The sequence below is a fragment of the Pseudorca crassidens genome, chromosome 9, assembly GCF_039906515.1.
Source record: "Pseudorca crassidens isolate mPseCra1 chromosome 9, mPseCra1.hap1, whole genome shotgun sequence".
Lineage (NCBI taxonomy): Eukaryota > Metazoa > Chordata > Mammalia > Artiodactyla > Delphinidae > Pseudorca > Pseudorca crassidens.
In genome coordinates this window covers 16393994-16420742 of record NC_090304.1, presented here as the reverse complement: position 1 = coordinate 16420742, position 26749 = coordinate 16393994, and the positions used below count along the sequence as shown (strand labels likewise).

Here is a 26749-nt window from a genome sequence, read left to right as displayed (position 1 = left end):
GAACTTTTTTCTGGGTTATGCTTGAAACCTGAATTATAATATGGCAAAAACTCTTTCAACTGACATTCAGTTAACCAGCCAGCTGGATAAACCAGTGCTGTCCATTTCCTTGGTAAAATGTACTGACTCATGTTCCCAGTATGCTAACTATTTGTGACCTGTAGGCTTCTCAGTATGATGCTTGTCTGCTTTTATTCCTACAGGTCAAATGGTTTACTTATGAACAGTCAGTTGTATTTGTTTCCAAACTTACTTATGCTGGGTGCATTTGTTATTAATATTCTGAAAACTGATGCAATACTAGTTTAAAAAGGGGAATACAAGAACTAAGTTAAAAGCTCTGAGAAAACTGAGAAAAGCAAGTGTTTTAGAAATTGGCTGTCAGAAATTCCATGGTGGTCCAGTCGTTAGGACTCAGCGCATTCACTGCTGGGCCCGGGTTTGATCCCTGGTCTGGGAACTAAGATCCCAGAAGTCCCATGGTGCAGCCAAAAAAAAAAAAAGAAAGAAAGAAAGAAATTGGCTGTCAAGTTAGGGGTAAACAAGAAAAATTCAAAATATTGGAGAAAACTAGAAAAAGTAAGAAGAAATTTGTTTTGATTGTTTCATATGTGTTGAAATTTTTGCTGCATTTTATGAGAGCTGAAACTGCAATTATAAATAATGCATTATGAGTGTGGTTTATGTAAGAAAGACTAGAATTCCAGGTAGCAGATCTAAACTCGGATAAGGACTTGGCCCTACACAGAGGATTGGTGAAAGAATTACACTTATTCATGGTTTAATTGAAAATAAAATGGTTACAGTGTGTATTTATCATTTTCTAGGATTCCTTGCTGTAACTGACTTCTCTATGTAGCCAGCCAACAAACTGCCCTAATTCATTCAGATGAGAGAGGATATATACTGTATTTTTCTGTTATTTTTTTCCCCAGCTTTACTGAGATATAATTGACATATAACATTAGGGCAGTTTAAGGTGCACAACATACTTATTATTAACATTACCACCTGCTACTAACATTTATATAGTACGTTATTATTGATTTATTCCTTCACATGTATTATCCTCTTTGATCCTTCAAACATCCTTGTGAGATATATATTTTTGTTATTATTTCTACCCAGACCATAGCTGGTCCTGTTGGACAGATTACACATTGATGCACTTTATCTTCAGGTGAAAAACAGATCTTCATAGATTCCTAGTATAATGTGTGTTAAATCTTTTTTCTTTTTTTTTTTTAACCATGTTGAGAGCACAGATCTTTTTTTTTTTTTTTGCGGTACGCGGGCCTCTCACTGTTGTGGCCTCTCCCGTTGCGGAGCACAGGCTCCGGACGTGCAGGCTCAGCAGCCATGGCTGACGGGCCCAGCCACTCCGTGGCATGTGGGATCTTCCCGGACCGGGGCAGGAACCCGTGTCCCCTGCATTGGCAGACGGACTCTCAACCACTGCGCCACCAGGGAAGCCCTGAGAGCACAGATCTTTACAAAAGTGAGATATTCAATAAGTCTCGGGCATTTAAGGATTTTAACTTTCAAGGTTTCAACTATGTAAAACTAACCCTGAAGGCCCAAGACATACAGAATCTTGTAGTTTTGCTAAGGTGTGAATTTGAATTAAGCCATGACACTAAGGAGCCTGAGGTAGTTATTACTTATGTAGTAGGTGAACTGAACATACTGCCTGGATCTTAGTACTGTTTCTTTCTTAGTTACTTGTAGTCATGTGTATAATAACTCTTATAGTGATAAAAATGTTGTGTGTATGTGTGTGGGGTGTGTGTGTTTGTAAAGCTGACTGTTAATGAATGCACTTACTAGTTGCTAGAAATAAACGTTCATAGGCAGAAAATAGAAGCTTTTGATTAAATGGAACGTTGAATTTTGAAATGCTATGCTATGAATTAATCCACCACTTATTTGATTCAGAAACAAGAAAAGCTACCTCACGACACTCACAGCAAGTGCTCCAAGCTGTACAAAAATTGCCCAATGAGTCAGAAGATATACTTTAATGATATTTGAGAATTTGGTTAACTTGTGATATGAGGTGACACATGACTGTGGACAGAAATGTGATTCTGGAGAAAGACAGGATCCTGTTCAAACATTTTTCATGAAGGAACAGATGGTAAAGGCACTGAAATGACCTTTATTATGAGGAAAAACATTTTTTTTTTTAGTTGTTGAACATTTTGAAAAATGTTTTTCTGGGCATAATACAAATTTAATGGAAGAGGTGATATCAGCAGACCAGGTCATCCATTCTAGGCTGAAGAAATAAATACACAGAGGAGATTTATAAGTTTGTACAAGTTTTTAACTCCGATGTAAATCATCTTTGAGAGGATAATGTTTTCCTGAACATATGTATTCCAGAAGAAGGAAGGACCAGAATTTAATGTTGGTGAAGACAGACTAACTCTGTTTATGCCTTCAGCAAATCTTTATTAAATGCCTGTGTACCAGGTACTGTGCTAGGCAGTTAGGATACAGTAGTGAACAAGGTAGATGCTGTTCTTGCCCTCATGGAACATATATGCAAGTGGAGGAGACAGAAAAAACAAATAGGAAAAAAAACAACAACAATAAACAAAACCAAAATAAGCAAAACCAAAAAAAGAGAAATAAATAATTGCAGTTTGTAGTAAGTACCATGAAGGAAAAAATAAGGGACCAGAGAGAGAAAATGGGGAGTTCTTATGTTGTAGCAACATGGCAAATTTTATGACTGGCAGAGTGTGAAATGGCCAGACTAATGACCTTTTGCCCGTATGATGGACAAGCTGGAGCCTTAGTGAGGAGCTATCTACTGGGCCGTCTTGGGGGTACAGTGGTAGAGGGATTGTGTGTAAGTTATAATGATAGATTCACTCCAACATTTCTATTTGCTTATGCTTTTGGGTCCTTGACTCTAGATTATGCCATGGGAAGTGGTGGCCTCCCTATCTTATTAAATGTGGGCTATCATGGAGTCCAAATTTCAGTCAGCAACATGTTAACTCTTAGAGCCCCTTCTAGCTGTATAAGCTAACCGTTAAATCCTAAATCTCTAGTAAGTGACTCATATAAAATATATTGGCCCAATCTGGTGTTATATTTTGTTTTCCTTAGTCTAACACTCTTAGAATCTATTCTCACACAGATTTTTCCAGGTTTCTACCAATAAAAATTAGCAAAATTTGACAACTATTTTTGTGTATAAATTATTACTTCATGAATCAGACTTTGTACTTGTTCCCCAGAGAATGTCAGTATATAACCCTGTTTCGGGTGGTGGTAAGGGATGGTCCAGCTAGGTCTTGAGGAGAAGAGGAATTCCCTTGCAAGCAAATTACCCATATATTGGGTTGGCCAAAAAGCTCGTTTGGGAAAAACCTGAATGAACTTTTGGCCAACCCAATATTTATGCTGAGGTTATTACAGGATTTTCAAGCCAGGGAAAGCTAATCTCTTCAGACACAGGAGAACAGGTGATTTCTATTTCCACTGGCAAGGGAGGCTCAGAGTAGCATTGAGGGGGCAGTGTGTGTATCCAGATTCTTAGCTTGAGCAGAGTCCACCCAGATATCCTCATCCCCAGTTTCAGGGTCTCATTCTTTCTCATTCAGTTTCGCTTTCATCCGTGAAACGTGGTGCGTCTGTGGAATTCACCTTCCATTGTAATTCTGCAGATGGCACAGTTAAATCTGATGTCAGTTAAATCTGATGTTAGCCAGGTGAGCTCTGTGGCTATAAGACATAAAAGTTTTTATTGGGGCTGTCATAGAAGTTCTCTGGATCCTGATCATAGATGTGAGCTTGAAAGCTTAAAGACCCAAGCTTGTCATTTTCTTTCCGTAAGAGCTCCAGTGCATTCAGAAGAAGCCACATACCACAGTCTTTGTTTTTTATTGAAGTATAGTTGATAGACAGTAGTATATATTACAGGTATACAATACAGTGATTCACAGTTTTTAAAGGTTATACTCCATTTATAGTTATTATAAAATATTGGCTATATTCCTCGTGTTGTACAATATATCCTTGTAGCTTATTTTATACTTAGTAGTTTGTATGTCTTATTGCTCTACCCCTGTATTGCCCCTCCGCTCTTCGCTCTCCCCACTTATAACCACTAGTTTGTTTTCTTTATCTGAGTCTTGTTCTTTTTTGTTATGTTCACCAGTTTGTCATATTTTTTAGATTCCACATGTAAGTGATATCTTACAGTATTTGTCTCTATTTGACTTATTTCACTTAGCATAATACCCTCCAAGTCCATGCACATTGCTGCAAATGGCAAAATTTCATTCTTTTTTTATGGCTGAGTAGTATTCCATTGTATATATACACACCTCTTCTTTATCCATTCATCTATTGGTGGACAATTAGGTTGCTTCCATATCTTGGGAATTGTAAATAATGCTGCTATGAACATTGGGGTGCATGGATCTTTTTGAATTAGTATTTTTTGGGTTTTTTTTTTTTTTTTTTTTGATGTATACCCAGGAGTGGAATTGCTGGGTCATTTAGTTCTATTTTTAGTTTTTTGAGAAACCTTCTTACTGTTCTCCATAGTGGCTGTAGCAACTTACATTCCCACTAACAGTGTAGAAGGGTTCCCTTTTCTCCACATCCTTGCCAACATTTGTTATTTGTGTTTTTTTTTTTATGATAGCCATTGTGACAGGTGTGAGGTGATATCTCCATGTGGTTTTGATTTGCTTTTCCAAGTCTTTGTAGTCATCATTTCTCCCAAACTCAAATCCTTTAAGACACTTCTTCAGTAGATACTTTGCTACAATCAGCAATCACTGTTAATTTGATTAGTAGTGATGCTACTGCATCACATCAAACCAATATAAAAGTCTTTTGAGGTCTGTATTTTGGGCTTCCACTCCTGATACCAATTTCTGTATCAGAGTTCAGTCAGGAAACAGAAGTCAAACAAGTTCATTTAACTAGACTAACTTGTCTCTCCTAGTCCAGCTCTTACACTCACTCCAGTTGGTTAAACTCATCCCTCTTTCTTCCCTATCTCAGAGGGAAGGCGGAGATTGAAAAAGAAACTAAGTGCCAACTGGAGAGAAATAGGCCTCCTTTCACCCTCTAACTCGCTACTGTCATTATGTAAACTTGGGGATTCTATCCCCAAGAAGTAATTCCTTGAGAAGTAATTCTTGGTGAATGTGGAAGACAGTCTACTCATCATAGTTCTTCAGAAAAAATTTAAAAGGATTATATACAATTTCATAGGGAACTAAATGTTTCGCCAACAATGGATAACTGCTTTCTCAGGATTGATTGCTTAGATGAAATTACAGTTCTTTGTAAGGATACCTGTCACTGAAAGTGACACACTGAAAGTCATCACACATATAATAAGCTTATTTTATTATCATTGTTAGCCAGGATTGTGAATATATTAAGTATTTTTATCGATCTTGATTTGTCAAGGAAAAAAACCTCAATGGATAATTTTTTTTTTTTTTTTTTTTCTGTATGTGGGCCTCTCACTGTTGTGGCCTCTCCCGTTGCGGAGCACAGGCTCCGGACGTGCAGGCTCCGTGGCCATGGCTCACGGGCCCAGCCTCTCCGCGGCATGTGGGATCTTCCCGGACCGGGGCACGAACCCGTGTCCCCTGCATTAGCAGGCGGACTCTCAACCACTGCGCCAACAGGGAAGCCCTGGATAATTTTTGAACTCTGAGTTTTTACTTGCAGTAAAGCATAATGCACAGGAGACTGGCTTTCAGAACAACCTGTTGGTTCACAGAATATAGAGATGGGGTTATTAATAGTTCATATTATTATGTGGCAATCAGTAATTCTCATTGCATACAGTTTAATCAGCTTGGATTATAAAAACACATTTCTGTCTTTGCATAAAAAAAGCAAATATGATGTTTCTTTTTTTTGTGACTTATATCAGGGTGAAAACTTTTAGGATGGCCCTGAAATTTCATGGCTTTAAAATGAAAAACTTTTAGAAATGTAAATCTTATTGGTCTGTGGTCGACAGAGGAATAGGTTAAGGTGAACAGTATCAGTTTCACTTTTTCAGTCCTTACCTATGATCATATCTGTGCAGTTAAGGTGTGGATTTGACTAAACATGTTTGTTCCATGGTTTTCTGATGCACTATCGGTATTGTTAATATGGTGCTTTGTATATTTAGCTTATTTCAGCTACATAAGGACAATGAGGCATTATTGAACAGATAAAGATCTTTTTGTTTTGTGTTTAATAAAACTAGAACTGGGACTCCCCTGGTGTTCCAGTGGTTAAGACTCTGTGCTCCCAATGCAGGGGGCCTGGGTTCGATCTCTGGTCAGGGAACTAGATCCTGCATGCTGCAACTAAGAGCCCATGTGCTGCAACTAAGACCCGGCGCAGCCAAATAAATATTAAAAACAAACAAACAAAAAAAACTAGAATCACATGATAGTAGGATTAGAGTTAATCTCATGCAGCCTCTAGAGTCATATATGTATTTTTTTATCACTTTCTGTAGTGCCAGAAATATTTTTATTGCCCTTAGAATTAACCTATTTCAAGGTCAGCAGCCATCAGGAACCAAAATTTCATTCAGTTTGCCTTTAATGCTTTTGCCTGTAGTACCTATGACTGTAGAAGTATCCTCTTACTCCAAGTTCCTCAAATCACTCAACGTTCCTGGCCTTCCAGAAAGTGACATTCTGTGTACCTGTAAGACGGAGACTCCTCAAGCCACAGAGCAGGTACCAGGCTAGTTTCCTGGCAGGTCACTGAAGCATTATTTCTCCATATGGGAGTGTAATTCCTTACTAGTGGGCTTGTCATGCCTAATTAAGTGAGATTTATTATTAAATGAAACATTTCTGGCATGGTGGTAGCTACAAATTTGTTTTGTCTAATTATATCCTGGTAAGGAGAAAGATAGATTCTTAGTGAGCCTATGCAAATAATTACATTGCTGTGTAAAGTATAAGAACTCGGTAAAGACATGTTGTGTAATATGTGACCATTGTCCTGATTAGTTTTGCAGACAAGGCCGATCAGTATGAGTTGTAGAGACTTCCCTGGCGGTCCAGTGGTTAAGACTTTGCCTGCCAATGCAGGGGGTGCTGGTTCAATCCTTGGTCGGGGAGCTAAGATCCCACATGCCTTGCGGCCAAAAAACCAAAACGTAAAACAAGCAATATTGTAACAAATTCAATAAAGACTTTAAAAATGGTTCACATCAAAAAAAAAGAAGAAAAAGCCTTAAAAAAAAAGTGCTGTATTTTCTACACAATTTCCATCTTTCAATCAACCTAACAATTTACTAGTTTATGTTCCAGTTACTATTGCCACATAACAAACTACCCCAAACTTATCAATGTAAAATAACCGTTTGAGATGCTCACAAATTCTGCTGGTCAGGAATTTTGCCGAGACTCGGGGGACAATTTTTTGCCTGTCATAGCATTACTGAGGTCACTCAGTGATCCTTAGCGGGTGGATTGTCTGGTCTGGAAGATCTGAGATGGCTTCTTCCCACTTTGGTGCCATGGCATAGCTGGGACTGTTGACTGCAGTGCCTTCATGTAGCTTCTCCAGCACGTCCATCACAGGGTAGTTGGACTTCTTACATGGTAGCTGTCTTTCCTCAGAGTGAATGTCCTGAGAGAAGCAGGCAGAAGCTAATATCTTTTGGTGACCTACTCTCAGAATTCATATGGTGTTACTTTTGTTATACTCTGTTGGTCAAAGCGGTGATGAGCCTGCTCGGATTCAGAGGGGACAGGAAAAGATACCACCTCTTGATGGGGGCGTGACATAGTAACCTTGGAGAACATGTGGGAAGGGAGATATTTTTTTGAAAATAAAATCTGGATTTGGAAAATATAGTCTGCCACATTTGTTAGGTATATTAAGATGTCCCAGAGAATGCTTTTCCTGAATTCAGAAGGATCAGTAGGAGGAACATATTCAAAGAGTGTTTCATTCCAATTTGCCCAAGTATAGCCGGCCACCATGAGACTTAGTGAAAAATGAAGGAGGAAGATATTTTGTCAAAACTACTATTAAATTTCCCTCATGGGTTCCATTCAGTCTTTTTTTTTTTTTTTTTTTTGCTGGACACGGGCCTCTCACTGTTGTGGCCTCTCCCGTTGCGGAGCACAGGCTCCGGACGTGCAGGCCCAGCGGCCATGGCTCACGGGCCCAGCTGCTCCGTGGCATGTGGGATCTTCCCGGACCGGGGCACGAACCTGTGTCCCCTGCATCGGCAGGCGGACTCAACCACTGCGCCACCAGGGAAGCCCTCCGTTCATTCTTGCAGAATTAATTCTTGTTCCATTGAATCTTGGGTCAGCAACGTGGCTTTACAAAGTGTGTGATTTTCGAATTAAAGAGTCTTGTAAACGCTGACTCAGGTTTCTGGTAGTCTGTCCAAGAGTCTGCTCTTGGTGGTGATGTTGGGTTACACTAGGCAGGAAACCTGACCCATGAGTCAGTGATAGTCAAGAATACTGATATAGGCCTTTATCCAGGCTTTCTTCTTTGAATGTTTCATCCTACAGACTCAGTTTTCTCACCTCCAGCTTATGGCCTGGTCTTTTGGCATGCTTGAAGGAAAAGTAGAAACCACCTGTTAATAAGACTGATATTAACTGGTCTCTCGTTAATTTATTACAGTAATTAACAGTGTTAGAATGGAATCCCCGATTGGGGTATAATATACAGCTAATTAATGATTTAGTCAATGATTATTCTGAGGGCACAGGCCTTATGATGGACACTAAAGGCATTGATAAATACATCTCTAGGGACTTTGATGAAGTGTGTTTTAAACATGCCACCAATTAACAAGAGTATTTAATACTTATAAACATAATCTTAGAAATCATTTTCTTTACATCATTGTGCCAGTCTTCGCACAGGATCATGAATATGTTCTGTCCACCCTGAAAAGTATACAAGTGTTGAACCATATTCATTATTAGTTATACCATGGGTCTGCCCATATTATGGGCTTGGTAAACAGGGCAGCTCTTATGATAGAGTTAAGCTAATTAAAGATATGGAGAATACTATATTTAGTTCTTCCTAATAGCCTCCTTGCTCAATAGTGCTACCTAGTGGCTATCTGGAAAGTACCAGAGATAGTTTGGGTGTAAAATATATGTTAACAATTTTATTATTTTTAATTTGAGGCTTAAGTTTGCGAAGGCAGTATCATAACGAGTTGCCAGGAGACTAGCGATTGCAGGAAATATAAGCATAAGTCATAGGTGCCCAAGACAAGAAATGATTACAGTCTTGGTTTGGAGTGACAGTAATTAAAATAAAGCATAGGTACAAGAAACAGTAATTGTTATGAAATCTAGCTTTTTCAGAAACAAGAAACTTTTGTTAAAAAATGTTTAAGGGTCATGACAAAGGTCAACACAAAAGCTCAAAAAGTTAACTGGCTGTTAGGAAGTGAGAGTGTTCTGGGAAGTTGAGGAACCTGGCCAGGCTAGGTACTGAAGGCACAGAATAATTTTTTTATAGCTTGCTTGTTGAGAGAAGACTATATTATCAAAGATCAAGTTTCTTCTCATCAACTGGTTTCAAACTGTTTAATTCATAAGCTATCTTTGTAGATTTTAACACATTTTATATACCCACATATATATATATAATATATATATTTAGATTGCAAATTAACACTTTCACCTGTAACTTAAAATGTATTAACTTTGTGTTCTCTTATCATAAGATGAAGCATATACCACACTAAATTTGCTATCCTAATTAGAGTTTTCTTTAAGAATTTTAGTCTTTAGAAATTGGCCAGGTAATCAAAGATTCCTCATTATTTAACTCACTGTGATATTAGTATGGTATCGTAAGGCCAATTAGAATTATAGAAGTTTATTTACAGTGACGTTGCAGAGCAGTACAATGATTATTGATACCAAGTTTGTCAGATATGGCATTTGAAAGTTTTACACGGAAGACGGGAACAGTGATTAAGATCAAGTGATTTGCAGCATTGTCTGTAATTTAGAAGAGCTAATAACCCTTTAATAAAGACATCAGTTTTTATGACTTTAAATTGTATGTGTGGAAGCAGTGATAATACATCTAACCAGTAAAACCTGTGAAGAAAATTTAAAAGCTCAAAGAATGAAATGTTACAGTGCATTATATTTCATACTATGGTATGATCAGAAAGAAGACAGAACTATTTTGAAAATTAAAATGATCAAACCAGCTCTAATTTAGCCAACAGTTTGCCCTAATTAGTTTACATACAAATTGGATACCATTATTAAAAATATTTCAAAAGTTTGTATTACTGTAATTTTAAATAACTATTAGTTGCTAGCCAAATATCTGTTTGACTTTTTAAAGTATCACTGCTTGAGCTGGTCATTTCTTTGAGAATGCATCTTCTGAAATTCCTAGCACATTTAAAGCATTAGAAGTTTTGTCCTTGCTTGGTAACTTTTGAGTTTTCTCTGATTTAAGTGAGCACTTATTAGTCAGAAAAGAAAAGGTGTTTTAAAATTTAAAACAGAGAGTTGCTTGATAGTATCGTTCTTTGCACTGAAATCTACTTTGTCCAAATTTCTTGTGATTAGTTTTAGCATCCAACTTTCTTTTGATTAGTGTTAGCACGATATATCTTTTTCTGTCTTTATTGTTAGTCTATGTGCACTTCATATTTAAAATGGGTTTCTTGTAGACAACATAGATTTGGTCTTGCTTTTTATCCAATTTGATGATTCCTGTCATTTAATTGGTATGCTCAGACCATTAACGTTTAATGTCATTGTTGATATGATTGTGTTGAAATTTACCAGTTTACTCTTTGATTTCTATTTGTCCCATCTGTTCGTTTCCTTTTTTTTTTTCCTGCCTGCTTTTGGGTTAATAGCACGGTTTTTATTATTACATCATTTTCTCCCTTGGCTTATTGGCTGTACATCTTTTTTTGTTTGTTTGTTTTTAGTGATTGCTTTTGATTTTGCAGGGTACATCTTTAACTTATCACAGTGTACTACTTCATGTGTAGCATATGAACCTGATGATCCTATACTTCCATATATTCTGTTTCTCTGTGTGTATGGACTGTGTAACAAAGTACTTTTGCCTTAGTTCAATTGTATTTTAAACTGTATTTCATATTACCATTTCTGATGCTCTTCATCCCTTTGTGTAAATAAAGATTTCAGGACTTTTTTTTCCTGTCTGCAAGATGTCCTTTAACATATCTAGTAGTGCTGGTTTGCTGGTGACGAGTTCTTTTCGTATATCTGAAAAAACCTTTATTTTTTAATTATTATTATTTTTTTGCGGTACGTGGGCCTCTCACTGTTGCAGCCTCTCCCGTTGCAGAGCACAGGCTCCGGACGCCCAGGCTCAGTGGCCATGGCTCACGGGCCCAGCCGCTCCGCGGCATGTGGGATCCTCCCAGACCAGGGCACGAACCCGTGTCCCCTGTATCGGCAGGCGGACTCTCAACCACTGCGCCACCAGGGAAGCCCCAAAACCTTTATTTTTGAAGTATATTTTCCCTGGGTATAAAATTTTAAGTTGACAGGTTCTTCCCCCCCTCGCCCCCCTCAATACTTTAACTATTTTGCTTCACTGCCTTCTGGCCTGCAGTGTTTCTGACAAGAAGTCTGCTGTCATTCTTTTGGCCATTAGTTCATCAAATATTTTTTTCTATCCCTCACCCATTTCCCAGGACTTCAGTTATATTAGACTGATTCAGTATATTAAACTGATTGAAGTTGTCTCCCAACTCACTGATAGTGTGCTCTTCTTTTTTTCAGTCTCTTTTCTCTCTGTATTTCACTTTGGATGGTGTCTCTTGCTATGCCTTCACATTCACCAACCTTTTTTCTGCAGTGTCTAATCTGCTATTATTCCTGTTAGTATATACATATATTTTTTAATCCAGACATTGTATTTGTCTCTATATATAAAAATTTAGGGTTTTTTTTTTTTTTTAAATATCTTCTTATCTTTTTTTAAAATGACCACCCTCTACTTTCTGGAACATATAGAATATAGCATGTTCTCTCTGTCTCTCTCTCAAGAACAACACTGGTTTGAACTGCACGGGTCCACTTTATACACAGATTGCTTTCAATATATACTACATGATCTGTAGATGCACAACTGCAGATACGGAGTGCTGCCTGTAAAGTTACATGTCAATTTTCAACTGTGCAGGGGGTCAGCACCTGGATTCCCTAGTTGTTCAAGGATCAACTGTATGTATATGTCTTGCTCGTGTTCTCACTCACTCTCTCTCTTAACTGTCTGCTAATTCTGCAGGCTCTGTCTTTCCCAAATGCTCAAGTCTGTTTCCTCAGCTCACGGGATACTGCTCATCTCTATGTGAGTTCTCTCTTTATCCCAGTCTAGAAGACCTAACTGGGCAATAAGCTAGGGCAACCATAGGGGTCACCTTATTTATTTCCCTTCTATTAGATATACCTCTCCTGAACTGTCTATTGTGCAATGTCTAAACACCATTGTTTCATATATTTTGTCAAGTTTTTAAAGTTTCAAGTGATAGAGTAAACCTGGTTTCTGTTACACCAGCATGGCTATAAGCAGGAAGCGCCCCTCCCCATTTTTTCTACCATTATAGATTTTCTAGTAAATATAATTTCTGTCTTTGCACATGTCTGTAAACGTTTGGTCTGCATGAGAGAAAAGGACTCAGTTCTTTTGCAGACATTTGCACAGGGCCTGGCATGAATAAGGGGGTTGTGCCCACTTAGCAAGTATTGTTTTGGTGACTGAAGAGTCATTATGAAACCTCATAATATTCTTAATATTGCACAAAGAGATGCTTTTGACATTTAGCTGATGTTTCAATTTTGGCACAAGTGTTTTTCTGAGGTAATGCAGGATCCTGTTGTAAAGCTGTCCAACTAAACAATTTCACCAAGTGTAGCTTATTTCAGCTTCCTTACTGTTTGTTACCAATCGTTTACTCCGATAGAGAAAAACATCTGTAATATGGGTGGATATTTTGTTAGAAATGTAGCATACCTACCAATTAGTTGGCCCAGCCAAATTAGCATGTGTTGGTCTGCATCTCCAATTAAGGCAGCTGCTTGAATGTTGCTGTTCTACAGCTGGCATTTGGCGTGTGGGAGTGTACTGCATCGTGGCCAGACACTAGCTATACCTCTTAATTAAAATATTTGCTTATGCTGGTGTGGTTTCTTTAAAACAGTAAGTGGTCTTTCCAATCAGGTTATTGATGGTTCAGTGACTTTTGTATAAAACGCTTTTTTTTGGTTGGGGAAATGTGGGACCAAGGTGTTCTGAAATTGCTCCCATTCAAGTAGATGATTGGTGTTTCTCCTCCCACTTTTAAATTGTTAGTTGTTGTTTTAAGTGGATAATTGTAATTTGGGGTACAGCCTTCGGCTTTAATAAAAGAATTTGTAGAAAGGCATATTCTTTGAAACATTTATAAAGTTCAGTAGTCTGATATAGGGATTGCTTTCTTTTTTATCACAGAGAGAAAGTATTTTTGAAAGTTTTATGAAAAAGGTTCACTTTATTGTGATTTTCCCATCAAGTGAAGTTATGTTTTCTTGTCAGTTATCCATTGTTTTAATAATCTCTTTATACTATCACTTATTAAATGTATAATTTATGTTATATGATAATCTTTAAAATAACTACAAATCAAATTTAAATGACCTACTGTTATATCTAATAATAGAATCAAAGAGAAGATGCATCCATTAAAACTGACAGGAAATTTCATAAATTTTGAACTATTTTATTCGTTTGCTATTAAAAAACAATAGAATTAATATTTAAGGACAGCAGGCTACTAGTAATATTTAGAAAGTATTGATAGTCAGCTTTTATTATGCTTCCATCCTGTTTAATGCTGTAGAGATGTATAAAATCTAAAATGTAATCACTCTTCAGTAACTGATTAAAATACTAAGCCACAAATATAAATATAATCACTTTCGTGGAATGCATAGAATCATGTTTAGGCATGTGTAGTTTGAGAAGCACACTCTACACTGTTTTAAAAGGGCATCTCTGTTTAGTAACTACCGATGAACTAAAACCCTCATTTTATAAATATGGAAGCTAAGTCTGAGAAGCCAAGTATAGCTAGAATGGCAGAGGTGGACAGGGTTTGTACCTTTGCCTTCTTGTGCTGTGTTATCCTTTACCCCCGTGCTCTTAAATATACTTTAAATAGTGTGGCTGGGTAACTGAATGATAACTTTTGGGAAGGTACGTTTCAAAAACATAATGTCAGAATTACTTAGCGTCAAAAGAATAAAGAACAAACTATGCTAAATTTGCATTGTGACTGTTTTTGAACGCAGTTGCCTGTTACAGTTATTAGCATTGGATTAGTGATAAGTACATGTGAGCACTTTGATTGCATGGATGTATTCTTTTTATTTTTTTAAGACACAGCCATGTCCAACTGTGTATTTAAGGAGGACTTTGAATTAGTAAAACCCTAACATAACTAAATAAAACTGTTTATTTATATTAAAACAAGCTTTGATTGAAAACAGTCTTCCAGTAATATTTGAGATATTTCCTGAATAAGTAATGAAATAAACATTCATAATTGATCCTTAGAACAATCATGAGGACAAGCTGGCAAGGTTACCCAAGATCACATACTAGGCAGCATGATCTTTAATTGCAGACTATCTAACTGCAGGTCTAGTTCTCCTTCCACTCCTGGGTGACACTTCTAATTATTCATCTCTCCTCCGCAAGTTATCCTTTATGGTATTAATCTAGATTTCCAAGGTGTCTTGAGTGTGCGCCTTGTTTTCCAGTCTTGAATTGCTTAGAATACATGTTTTGGACTCCTATTTCTGAATATCATGGAAGATGCTGCTGTCATACCCAATTCTAGAATGAATGAGGAGGATGAATGTTATTCATCCTTTGTGTGTCTTTCAGTAGTGGTCTATGTGGTTGTATGTTGGACCTCCAGCGAGATCGGGGGCACCCTCATGGGTGGGACTCCAGCTTTCCTTCTGCTTCAGTGTTGGTCACTCTGCTTTTATCAGTTTTGTGCATGGAGTTCTGTGGTCTTTTGATAAAAGGGCCTGTTGCAGTGAAGTTGGGAAACCATTGCTGGAAACCCACACCTTCTCTGCCATTCCTTATTGTTTCCTTCTAACAAAGGACCTGATTACTCAGCCTATGTCTCTATATGCCTGGACTTTTATCCTCTTCAGAGGAAGAAATGTTTTCTTCTCTAAAAGCCAGCCTTTTGCTGGTGTCTTGAATCCCAAGCTGGTATCTCTTGCTAGTACCTTTTTTTTTTTTTGCTAGTACCTTTGGGACCTGTTCCCATAGCACTCTTCTCCTCTGGTATCTCAAACAGGTGCCTTCTAGATGAGATTTGCTGGGCTTTTTCTTTTAAAAGTCAGCACATGTCACTTAATTAAGTAAATTGTAATTCATGCCTTCCTTTGAAAATCCAAATGATCTCTTAACCCTAGGCCCAACATTCCTATAGGGCAGCAATCAGCTGGAGTTGTGACCCACTAGCCCTTTAGGGTGGGGACTGCCCTGTCAAGGGTGTCCCAGCCCCTCCCCACTCTGACAGTGCATGCATATGTACTTTTATTAGGGCCTTTTCACACACCTGAGAAATGTGTTTGGCCCCTGAGGACATTTGAGTTTGCAACCTCTATTATCCTTTACAGTCTTTCTAAGCAGCACATCTAAAGAGAAATGCTGTTTCATTTGCAGGGTATGGTAGAACATTTGCAAGGCATGTAGAACACTTGTATCACTTGGATATGTCTTATCTTCAATAAAATATACTTCTAGTATGGTATAGGTACACTTTATATAAATATTTTCCGTTCATTTTGCTTTTGTCTTATAACAGAAATATACCTGTAAATGTTAATACTGAAAACAATATAAACTTACGATGTGGGAAAACTATAAAAATACTCATGTACAGGTTAGTGAGTGATCACAGAGTTGAGGGAATCACATACTCCCTCCCAATTACTACTTCTTTCCTCCCCTGAAGTAATCACTATCTTAATTTCTAATGTTATCATTTAGCTTTGACTTCCTTGGCCTTTATATACATTGCATGATACAGTATGTATTTTTTACATTTTTGGCTGTGTTGCGTCTCCATCTCTGGCTTTCTGTAGTTGCAGCAAGCGGGGGCCACTCTTCATCTCGGTGTGCGAGCCCCTCACTATCGTGGCCTCTCTTGTTGCGGAGCACAGGCTCCAGATGCGCAGGCTCAGCAGTTGTGGCTCACGGGCCCAGCTGCTCCGTGGCACGTGGGATCCTCCCAGACCAGGGCTTGAACCCGTGTCCCCTGCATTAGTAGGCAGACCCTCAGCCACTGCGCCACCAGGGAAGCCCGGTATGCATTTTTTGAGTTTCATCTTCTTCAACTCAGCATTATGCTTGTGAGTTTCATCTGTATTTTTACATGTAGGTATAGTTCATTTATTGAATATACCACAATTTAGCTATCTGTTCCATTGTTGATAGACATTTGGGTTGTTCATATCAGTGATGTTACTGGGAACAATCCTGGTGTATGTCTTTTGGAGCACGTGTGCATGCATTTTTTTTTTTTTTACATCTTTATTGGAGTATAATTGCTTTACAATGGTGTGTTAGTTTCTGCTTTATAACAAAGTGAATCAGTTACACATATACATATGTTCCCATATCTCTTCCCTCTTGCGTCTCCCTCCCTCCCACTCCTCTAGGTGGTCACAAAGTGCTGAGCTAATCTCCCTGTGCTATGTGGCTGCTTCCCACTAGCTATCTATTTTACGTTTGGTAGTGTATATATGTCCAGTGTGCATGCATTTATGTTGGATCTATAGTACGAGTGGACTCATTATTATTATTATTATTTTTTTGCGGCACGTGGGCCTCTCACTGCTGCGGCCTCTCCCGTTGCGGAGCACAGGCTCCGGACACGCAGGCTCCGGACGCGCAGGCTCAGCGGCCACGGCCCACGGGCCCAGCCGCTCCGCTGCATGTGGGATCCTCCCGGACCGGGGCACAAACCCATGTCCCCTGCATCGGCAGGCGGACTCCCAACCACTGCGCCACCAGGGAAGCCCTGGACTCATATTCTTGATAGCCTCTTTGTCGTGCATAAGGCATTGCTGTTTATTTCAGGGTCTTTGGTAAAGAGCTATCAAATACATTTCTTAAGATCATGTCGCAAATACAGCAACACATTGGGAATCGGCACCTATGACCTTAATTCCTTCTGTGCACTGCCACCTTACAAACAAAACAAAAAACACCTAATGAGACTGCAAACGACCTCTTTATTTTTATGTCTTAACTTTTGGTGCTCTTTATGAATTTGTGTGTGTGTGTGTGTGTGTGGCTGAACATCTAACCTTTTTACTGAACTGCTTTGAAATTTTTCAGATTTAACAAAAATTTTATAAGTTGGTTCACCCGGCAGTTTGCCTTGTTCATTCGGCATGGCTTCAAGTGGTCTGAAGTTATAGTGAGGAGACTTAAAGTACATTTTAAAGATCATGTTAATGATGATGGAGCCTGAATATGTGGCAGATTACTGCATTAAATGGAAAATATATAGCGTAAGCTCCCCCACTGCTTCCCACCCCTGTTTTCTCTTAAAAGTTCATTCTTGAAAATGTTACACAACAGGTATGTGTACTCATATAAATTCACATGGACCATCCTAATCAAATCATGAATTAAAATACTTTTATTTTTTGGCTTTGCCTTCTCTCCATCACCCTTTCACACACAGAGCTAAAATGTTATTAATTGAATTTTCTCTTGGCATAAGTACAAGATGACTTCTGCGAGAAGGGCTTAATGTTACTTAAATCATCATTTTACACAGCAACATTGCCTCTAGGACGTTTATACAATACAGCTGCTTTTGGTAGATGAAGGAAATCAAGCACTGCTGCACAGACTTTTAGGAATATTAATATATTTTAAAAAGTAAGTAAAATAGCCTATGTACTGGCTTGTGATCTGGTATGAATGGAGAATAAATCCATAGGAGGGGTTACTTTTTCTTGAGAACAGAGCATCATGGGAATATGGGCTGTTTCTGATCTTTTTTGTAAATGGGTTTTATTTATTTATTTAAAAATATTTTATATATTTATTTATTTTGGTTGTATCAGGTCTCAGTTGCGGGCACATGGGCTCTTCGTTGAGGCATGCGGGATCTTTCGTTGTGGCGTGCGGGCTCTTCTTTGTGGCACTCAAGCTTCTTTCTAGTTGTGGCGCGCTGGCTCCAGGGTGCGTGGGCTCTGTAGTTTGTGGCACGCAGGCTCTCTAGTTGAGGCACACGAGCTCAGTAGTTGCGGTTCGTGGGCTTAGTTGCCCCGCGGCATGTGGGATCCTAGTTCCCCAACCAGGGATCGAACCTGCGTTCCCTGCATTGGAAGCCTGACTCTTTACCACTGGACCACCAGGGAAGTCCCTGTAAATGGGGTTTAAGTTGTCAAATTCTTAGGAATGACTTTGGGGGAAAGAAAATACTTTCAAGCCATTTTGAAGATGTTTAGAAAAATTAAAGAATATTTTACGAAGAAGGTTTTATCTTACTAGATATAAAAATATTTTGTAGTTTATTTGTTTTTAAAAATAGGCTTTATTCTTTAGAGATACTTTTAGGTTCACAGCAAAATTGAGCTGAAGGTAGAGAGATTTCCTGTGTATACACAGCCTCCCCTGCTATCAAAATCCTGCACCAGAGTGGTACGTTTGTTACAGTTGATGAACCTGTGTGTTAATACAACATTATAACCCCAAATCCATAGTGCAATGTAATATTTCATACTCTTGGAAGGAACACATTTGAATCTCAAGCTTTTGTTGTTATATACTGCCTATGAAATGTTTCACTTAGATGTCTGTGCTTGGATTCCTTGGCATGGAAAGTAAATTTTTTGCTTTTCACCATTTTATTTTTTTCAGTTTAACATTTTTGTTTTTAAAAATATATTTATACTATATACCTTTTTCTGTTTCTATATCGTTCATTGGGCATAGGCTGAAAGGGATCAGTTTAGATCCCAGGTTAGAAATGCATATGCTTTTAGAGACCAGGCAGGTAATGAAAATGAATGAAGTGGGCTAGAATGAGGCTGGAAGGAGTGGTGAGGTCTGGAGAACCAGAGAGCTCTTGCCCCGTGTAAAGATGTTGTTGGCTCTTGCTAATTGTACTGTGTGGCAGTGCAAGCCTGAGGGTGCCACATTTTCTAGTTATTTAAAAAGAATTTTAAAAGGAAACCAAGATGTCTTATGTAAAACTTTGCAATTTTCCATCAACTTAGCCCTAATTGGGGCCAAATAGAATTGAGGAGGCCCCAACAATCTGTGAGCTACTATTTTATTTATTTTTATCAAAGTATTCTTTCTACAATCATTAAATGTGCTAGGGACTATTCTGAGAACTTTATAGAAATCAACTCATTGAATCAAGCTACTCTCTGGGATTGGCGCTTTCATTATCCCCATTTGAAAGGTGATACAAGTCAGATACAGAGGGGTAACTGTCTGTGGTAAGCAGAATTGTAAGATGCTCCTGAAAATTCATGCCCCATGGTGTACATACCCCGTATAATCCCCTCCCCTTGAGTGTTGGCAGGACATCTTGTGATTAGGTTACATTATATGGCAAAGGTGAAGGGGGTTTGCAGATAGAAGCAAGGTCTCTCATCAGCTGACTTAGAGTTCTTCAAAAGGGAGATTGTCTTTGGTGTGCCTGACCTAATTAGGTGAGCTCTTTAAAAGCGGGCTCAAGCCTTCCCTGAGGTTAAGACATTTGAAGCAGCAGAAATAGTCTTTTGGCCTCGAAGAAGCAAACTGCCATTTTATGGGGTGGGCCATAATGCAGGGAATGGCAAGGGGGCTCTAGGACCAGAGAGCCCCAGTTTTGCAACTGCAAGAAATGGTATTCTCTCAACAGCCAGTGTGCTTGAAAGTAGAACCTGAGCCTCAGGTGAGATCACAGCCTCTGAGACTGAGCAGAGGACCCAGCTCCACTATGCCTAGATTCTTAACCTACAGAAACTGGGAGGCAATGAATGTCTGCTGTTTTAAACAGGCAAGTTCGTGGTAATATATGATGCAGCAATAGAGAACTCATACATATTCCCTGGGTCACACTGCTGAGGTCATATTGCAGAACTGGGGTATGGATCCAGGCAGTGCAGGTGCAGAGTACACTGCCCCGTGTCATTATTTGGTGGCTCCTATCCAGAGAGCTCTTTGCACAAATAATGGTAAGAATGTATTTTTAAAGCTTCCACTCTCTCCTTCATGACCGCAGGGTATATATTCTACTATGATGTTCTCCTTCATAAATCCACTTTTGTGGGCAACTCAGAAATTTATTTCTTCAAGTTCTCTTTTTCCCTTTAAATTAAGAAGCTGATATATACATATGCATATTTATATATATATATAATTTATACATAGAAATATTCTTTAAATAATATATTAAAATTAGTTTTATTAAAAAGCAGTATTTTTTCTGTATTGTGAACTAGTGTTAATGTTTCCATTCTAATCTCTGGTATAAAATTATAAAGAATGAGCATTTCAGGATATGTAAATAAAGTATTTGCTGAAAGCTCTTTGAGGTATTGTAGAAAGTTTATTTTCCTTGATTCAAATTTTTAAAAGATGATGGAATATTTTATAACTTGGTAATTTAATTAATGGCATTCATCCTGAACGTTCTGACCTTCAGAATTTACAGTTTTTATCTTGTATTTTAAAATCATGAGATGGAATTGATCACTTTCACTTAACCCTCATGACCTTTAAATATGTGAAAGGCAAATGAGACCTGCCCAAAGCAGTGCGGAGGACATGGCATGGAGTATAATCTACCGTGTGGGCAATAAAATCTCTAAGGGAAACCTAATAGGCATTTATTAGTTCTCGTTATAGGTATTAATGATTAATGAATCTTAATTATTAAGGATTATCAAGGTTCTTAAATGAGCTGGAATCCATACCTTTTTTAAAAAGTTCCATTTTGGAATGTGAAATCAACTGACAACATTGTTTTTATCCAGAACGCTCTAGTAAATACCAAGCACTGGTAATAGCGCATGATTCTGTGACCATGGATTAACCATTTGTTAGGCAACCTGGATCCATCTCTGGTCTTCCACTGAGACCTTTGTCACCCGAGACACCTGGTTGTCTGTTGTACTTCGTGTAGGACAGATATATTCACATCTATGATGTTGATAATATCTGCTTTCTGTAACTTAGAGGATTGTTGTAAGGATCAAACAAGATAACATACTTGAGAAATTTTTGAATTAAGGGGAAAGCTTAAACTTAAGTCTTCGCCATTCCAGGTATAATATGTTAATTGCTTTCTTGGGGCAAAGTGAGAAATATAACTGCTATTTACTCAGGACAGTTTGCAAAATGTCTTCCACATGATCTGCTACTGCCTTCCCTTTGGACAGATGATTCTTTATCTTTCTGCTTTTCATCATCCTGGTCTCCAATCCCTACTAATAAAGAAAACTTGCTGCTCCTTTTCCCACTGCTGATCCTAAAGTTGGCTGCCACTTTAAGAATTGTTGGGGCTTCCCTGGTGGCGCAGTGGTTGAGAGTCCGCCTGCCGATGCAGGGGACACGGGTTCGTGCCCCGGTCCGGGAAGATCCCACGTGCCGCGGAGCGGCTGGGCCCGTGAGCCATGGCCGCTGAGCCTGCGCGTCCGGAGCCTGTGCTCCGCAATGGGAGAGGCCACAACAGTGAGAGGCCCGCGTACAGCCAAAAAAAAAAAAAAGAATTGTTGGAAATGGATTGACATTTGCAAAATAATTTTACTGACTTGGATATTTGAGAGAATAAAGGTTAGTGTCTCTGTCATTTCATGGGAGACATTGGTAGCAGGTTATAGGTGATCTACCCTCTCCCAACCCCCAGTCCCCACCCTACTCCCTTCTGCTCCATATTATATTGCCTCCCATACTCTCGGCTGCATATATGTACGTATCATACCTATGTTACATAATCGTACGTGAGGATATCGTCTCATGTATCATCTTAGTGTTTCTAAGGAAGATGTAGAATTTTTTTCTTTCTTTTTTTTTTTTTAATAAAACTCTATAGGGATGTGCTTTTTGTGACTTTCCAGGGCAATGTGATTCATTTACATAGCTCTGAAGTCTTGCTTGTTGGTGGCATTTGATAATGAGGAATAGGAGAGGATAAAAGGGAGATAAAAGATGTTGGCCTTTGCTTTTCAAGGTAACTTTTCATGGCAGTGACACTGTGGTCATTACTGAAGCTTATAAAGGAAAAAGGAAATGTTGCTACAGGAGGCTGTTGGCTGAGGGGACCAGTTCAGTGACTACTAAGGGTCTGCCTAGGATTATTACTTTTAGGGTAATATGAATTGGTTTCCTCAAAATGACCACTTAGACTTCCTACAAATTTGATTGAAAATACACGTATAGAGACATAGGATTTATTAATGATAGACACATTGTGTTTTATGTTTTACATTAAATTGTGTGACATTTGTCAATTAGAAAAATTTCAGATACTCATTTTTTTCTTAGAAATAATTGAAAGGTATAGCAAAAACAAGTAAATTTACTTAAGGATTCAGCATTCAATTAGGTATATAATTTGATCCATTAAGAACCTGTAATTACGAATTTGTTGCGCACTAGGAATGGCATAGGAATTTAAACACAATGTTGTAGCAGTTTAACAAAAAAGGAGTAGACAGTTTCTTAGCTTCAAAAAATATTTTCGTTTTTAAAAAATTGTTGTTCAGTCATTCCCTTTCCCTCTCACCTTGTTTATTTTTTCCGTGGCTTTTGTTACCAAATTTGATGCATTATCTTTTTTTTTTAATTTGTCTTTCCAACTTAGTTTTCTTCTAATTTTATTAAAAAAATTTTTTATCATTCTTCTTTTTTAAATTATTTTATTTCTGGCTGCGTTGGGTCTTTGTTCCTGTGCGTGGGCTTTCCCTAGTTGTGGTGAACAGGGGCTACTCTTTGTTGTGGTGCGTGGGCTTCTCACTGCAGTGTCCTCTCATTGCGCAGCACGGGCTCCAGGTGTGCAGGCCTCAGTAGTTGTGGCACGCGGGCTCAGTAGTTGTGGCTCGCGGGCTCTAGAGCGCAGGCTCAGTAGTTGTGGCGCACAGGCTTAGTTGCTCCGCAGCATGTGGGATCTTCCCAGACCAGAGCTCAAACCTGTGACCCTGCATTGGCAGGTGGATTCTTAACCACTGCGCCACCAGGGAAGCCTGATGCATTATATTTTTTATATTTTTACCTGTCTCTTTCCTGTCTGCCCCCACCCCTGCGTAGACTCTAAGCTCCAAGATAAGCAGATTGGTTTGGGTCATGGCTAATATTTACACACATAGTCGGCACTCAATAAATATCTGTTGAATGCATGAATGAATGTCCATAGCATCAACTGCCTTATAAAGAGACTTTGGAGGATGTGCTTTTTAGATGATGAGACTATCCATATTTGAATTATGTCATCAACAGAAGGAGACTAGCCAGACTCAAGGTGTTCAGGGCCATGTTTCCAGATATTCATACACTGAGAGTTTCAAAAGTAAATTTATGGGTTAAATGTGGCAATAATCCTCAGCAAGTCAAGAGTCATTCTAAAACTGAAATTTTTGTTGTATTGTTTGATCTAAATTAAGATCTTAATGTAAGGCTGGGGACTTCCGTGGTGGTGCAGTGGTTAAGAATCCGCCAGCCAGTGCAGGAGACACGGGTTCGAGCCCTGGTCCGGAAAGATCCCACATGCCGCGGAGCAAGTAAGCCCGTGCACCGCAACTACAGAAGCCCACATGCCACAGCTACTGAAGCCCGTGTGCATAGAGCCCGTGCTCTGCAACGAGAGAAGCCACCGCAATGAGAAGCCTGCGCACCGCACAAAGAGCAGCCCCTGCTTGCCACAACTGGAGAAAGCCCGTGCGCAGCAACGAAGACCCAACGCAGCCAAAAATAAATAAATTTGTTTAAAAAATAAAATAAAATTAAGATAAATGTAAGGCTGCCAGCCTCAGTTAATAAGGAAGCCCACCTGACATGATCAAGAGAGAAGGGGGGCTGGGAGAAAGATGCCTTCTCCAGCGCTGGATGCCTGGCTTCCCATCTGGTCTCTAACAGAACTTTCTGACATTGGGCAAGCTGTTTCACTTCAGTTTAAAATGGAGACAGTCCTAGCACTGTGTTCTAGGATTGTTGTGAGAATTCAGTTAGATGATTCATGGAAAACACTTGGCTCAGTGCCTGGCATGTGGTAAGCACTCAAAGGTTGCCATTGTGACTGCTTTAGAAGAGCGCTGTGAGATAAGAGAAATTTTAAGTCGGAAATAGAACAGGAGAGCTCCAAGTTGTCAGAGGAACGTATTCAGCTCAGGTACAGAGTGTGAAATCTGGCTGTAGGCAGGCTACTGTGGCTGAGGGACCGTATACCGGGAGTGGCCTGCAGTGATGCATTTATGGTTGCTGCCAAAGAGCAGTGGCCCGGGCCGGGGACGGAGAGAGTCCGTGTGCCTGCATGTCCAAGACAGAAAACTTAAATTCCACACTGTTCAGTTCAAAAGGAAACTTCTGGAGAGTTGGCCAAGATTTACAAACTGGTATATAAATGTGCAGGCCCTGAACCTGATTTTTTCCAAATATTCAGAGTAAATATGCCTTTCAAGGGTAAAATTGCATGAAACCAAGTTTCATAGGCCGATAAACAAAATCAAATGCCCAGTTCTATTTATTTATTTATTTTAAAGGAAGTATAACTATGGTACAGCCTATAATACTTCTCATTGTAGCTACTCCCTGTTGGCAGATGTACAGAGGAAGGCAAAATAAAACCAAAAGTTCCTTTCATGAGCATGGCCATCTATTGCCCAAAGAGTGTGTGTCTAAGGGCATCAAGTGAAAAGAGTCTGGCATCTCCATTTCCATGATGGGAACAGCCTTGCCCAGATACCTGTTTGCTATCTCTGGCTGACTTCCCTCAACCTGTGCTTGGAAGAACGTTTCCAAGACTTGCCTTAGTGACTCTCATTTTTTCTACATTCAGGTATCTCCAGCATTTCTCTCTCTCTACTCAACACTTTATTTCTTTATTTATTTTACTGCTTGCAGCCTGGCTCTGTTTATAGTTCTGTTAGCCCTGGGAGCCAGTCTTGACCTGGGGAAGTATTTCTTCTTTTAAAATGACAGAAATGCTTCTGGCTTTCTGAAATTCATCAACTAATTAATTCAGACTGGAAAAAAGCAGAAGCTGATTCCCTTTTCTCCTGTACCCAATCTAAAAACACATATATCCTGACTGTTCTACATGTAGGAATGTTTTGTTTTTGGTTTTTTTTGCGGTACGCGGGCCTCTCCCGTTGTGGAGCACAGGCTCTGGACGCGCAGGCTCAGTGGCCATGGCTCACGGGCCCAGCCGCTCCGCAGCATGTGGGATCTTCCCGGACAGGGGCACGAACCCGTGTCCCCCGCATCGGCAGGCGGACTCTCAACCACTGCGCCACCAGGGAAGACCTACATGTAGGAATTTATCCTACAGAAGAACTCAGGTAACTGCATAAAGATTTATATACAGGATATTCAACACAGTATTATTTATAGTAGTGAGAAATGGGAAACTATCTAAATGTCTGTCAGTGACTCCCTAATCCATTTTCCTGTTTGAGCAGAGACAGGGCCCAACCTCTCAATGGAGATAGTACGAGCTAGATTGCTCTGTGTTAACAGGGCAGTGGGAACATAAGCTACCTCTTCTTGGTCAGTGATTCCTTCCAGACCTTGATATGGGTGATTAGAACCGTAGCCACGGATTTACTGCCCGTCTTGACCGCAGTTATGGGAGTAAAAGAGGTGACCAGGGTCCACAAATACTCTTGAATGCTTTGACTCAGTAGGGCTCTTTAATACATTATTCAGTGTTTTTCCTGTAGGACTTCATGCCTTTGTTTGTTGCCTGTGGTACAGCCTTTTCCAAATTCTTCCCCAGACCATTCCCCACGGTGGCCTTAATGAGACTACAAATAGCCCTGCCTTGGATTATGATTTATTCTACATACTTTATTTGTGTATATGTTTTTTTCTCTTTTGTTCTAATCGCTTTGGCCTGGGGAGGGTGTATGTGAGGGGAGCAGCCTTAGTTGCAGCCATAACTCCTTTTGGTCGAACTGCTTTTGGCTTTGGTGTTAACAAATGTAAACATTCTGTAGTTTCCGGGGTCCTTATTTTGTCTTCTTTTAAAAATAAAGTCTTGGTGACCTGTAAAATTTCCTCTGAATTCATTGACTTCTCACATTTTGTTTCTTATAACTTGCCAGGATACACTCTTCTTCTCCAGTACAGTGAATTCTTCCTTTGATCTGTGCCTGCTCATACTGTGTTTTGAATGGCTGATTAAATAAATTGTGGCCCAGCAATTCTGTGTAATTAAAAATTTCTCTCCGTATGTACTGACATGGAAGGCCGTCTTTAGTGAAAAAGGAAGTTACAGAGTAGCATATTTAGAGAACGTCTGGTCTTAACTTTTGTTTAAAAAAAAAAAACAACATGCCACATATATACAAATACTAACCTCATGATCCAACTCTGTTATGTCGATATGCATCTAAAATTGTCTGCAAGATCACAGCCCATAATGTTCACAGTGGTTATTTCTGGAGAGCAGTTTAACCAAAAATGTTTACTCTTTTGAGGGTCATGGACCACTTTGTGATTCCAAATGATA

General features: G+C 39.1%; 1 protein-coding gene across 3 annotated transcripts in view; it reads left to right on the top strand.

Annotated features, from left to right (window-relative positions):
• Window positions 1-26749, top strand: part of HSD17B12 (hydroxysteroid 17-beta dehydrogenase 12) — a 189510-nt gene that overhangs the window by 85683 nt on the left and 77078 nt on the right. The window lies entirely within an intron of this gene.